The following is a 2,537-nucleotide window of genomic DNA, read 5'->3' on the forward strand; positions in this document are numbered from 1 at the left end:
CTGTATTTTCTCACCATGGAAATACTAGTCACGAGAGCCTTGGTAACAGGCTTCTCATTCTGTAGGGCAGATCCTATTTTATATTCTTGGAGCCAGAGGCTCAGCTGATGCAAACCAGCATAACTCCAAGCCAGCTGATTTAGCCCAGCAAAAGAGCTGGCCCTGGATGGTTATTGCACCTTTTAAAGTCCCCTGGAATTGTTCTCACCACACATTACAATAAAACCACATTGCTGGGGTATAATGGGGGAGTAGGACTGAGCTTCAAGCCACAGCCAACCTGCAAAATGGCCATGACCCAGGAGTGTACTGCAGTTTGAGAACCACTGCTCTAAAGTGTTCAAAGCACAAATCTTCTCTGTATTTGAATAGAACTATTACGTTTGCAGCTGAATTTAATTTTCATCCATTTCAAGTTTCTTAATAAATGTCTACCAAGAATCATAGGTGAATGAATCTCTCCTACTTTCTTTCCTTGCCCTTTGCAGCATGCTTCAGGATATAGTGAGATATGTGAACTTGTAACCACTCAGAATTAAAGGACTGATGTACTGTATTACAAAATAGACAGCTTCACTGCAGATCTTTTGCCTGAAAGTCATTGGGGATCTTTTAAACCCAAGGCGGTGATGTACGGGAGGAACTTATGGGAGGCAAAAATCAGATATGAACAAAGAAACATCTTTTGTCAAAATAAGGTCATTATATGCATATTTTCATTTTTATATGTGTCAAGAAAAATAGTATTGAACATTCCATTTAAGAAATGACATTGTTAAAAGTTCATATGACATTGAAAAATTTTTATACTGCATCTCGATGGGACACAGTCTTAATTATGCTAAAAATATTGATCTGCAATTTATTTTTGGGTATCGCTTTGCAGCATGCACAAAAGTCTTTATATGGGGTTTTTGGTTTCAATCCAAATGTGTTTGCACTCATTTTTTAAATTAAAGTCACCAAAAAAACAAACAAACAAAAATCAATGCTGTCAGCTCATGATCACCCCATCAATACCAAAGCAGGATATCCACACAATGGTTGCAAACATAATGAGGAAGCAAATTTCATTTTCAAGCTTCCAAGTCATTTTTAGGAGGGCTAGAGTAAAAAGCAGTTTACATTTATATATGTTTCTATGTAGTTTGTTTATAAAGCCAGGGTAGGAAAATCAGAATCTGTTTTGCCTGCAGAAAGGGATTTACGGGGGAAGTCACATAGAACATTTGTCCCCAATACATATCACAGAAAGAACATTAGCTAATGGTTTATTCCAAAGAAATGTCAGACAGGAAGGGGACTCCGTCACCCTATAAACTTGCTCAAACTTGTTTTGCCCATACTGTTCACATCTGCTAGTAAGTGGCAGAACAGAAGACCATGTGACACAGTTGTTGCTATGGTATCAATGGGTTTTTAAGAAACAGAGAAGAAACAATAGCATGAACCTTTGCTTCTGCACCTGATTTAAAGGGACATAGGCAAGGATGGGAGATTCAATGTTCTTTACTCTGTCATGCATTTTTTGGTCAGATTTACATAGCTATGAAGCATGTGCAGCTTTTAAGGGCCTCAAAGGGAGTTGTGTGTGCTCAGAGCCTTTGGCAACAAACCAAACCATTATTTCTAAATGCCTCCTGAAGCACAGAAACAATCTACTTCACAATAAGGACTCCAGCATATTCACAACCTGACCCCTCACCTGGGTCAGAAACTAGCACACGGACCACTGAAATTGCAATGTCTGTGCAATCCCACAACAGCTTCCTTCCCTGTCTCCGGTTCATTCATGTCAGTAAGGGGAGGCTTATACGCAGCACGGACTAGCTAGTTCGGATTAGGCTTCCTATCCGAACTAGCTGTACGCCTCTTGGAACCTAATCCGAACTAGCTAGTCCATGCTGCATGTAGCCGCGCGGCACGGAGTCCGAACTAGCCGGCATTTAAAAATGGCGCCGGCCGGCTTCATGCAAATGAAGCCCGGGAAATTCAAATCCCGGGCTTCATTTGCAACTCCGTATGACTACATTACCCCCACTAGTTCGAACTAGGGAGGTAGTGTAGAAATACCCTAACTGCTTTTCTGGTGAGGTGTTAGTTACGGGGGGGTTGGGATGTCAGGCATTGCGTTTTTAAGCAATGCATACACTATTATTTGGGACTCACCCTATGAAGTGTCTAAGTACAGTACTCCCAGCAGGCTACCATTGATTTGGGTACCACAGCATGCAAGAACCCCATAAAGGGCTGATGACTACAGCCTGAGTCAAGTCTGCACATCAGTTCAGGGTAGTTCTTATTTTAGCTTGACCACTTCCTTATCCCTACAGACAACTTTGATTGGGTGCACTGAAATTCACTGACATCTCATCCACACAACCATTCAAGTTTGCCAGTTGCAAAAGAAATGGGAAGAGAGGTGAAGCTAATGATGGAAGAATCTCATCTGTATTGGAAAAGAACACAAGCCAATTTGTCAGGACATTTATGCTCCTCCCCTCACTGCCAAAATTCTTAGAACTTTTAAAAACTAA

This window comes from Pelodiscus sinensis, chromosome 7, assembly GCF_049634645.1.
Source record: "Pelodiscus sinensis isolate JC-2024 chromosome 7, ASM4963464v1, whole genome shotgun sequence".
Lineage (NCBI taxonomy): Eukaryota > Metazoa > Chordata > Testudines > Trionychidae > Pelodiscus > Pelodiscus sinensis.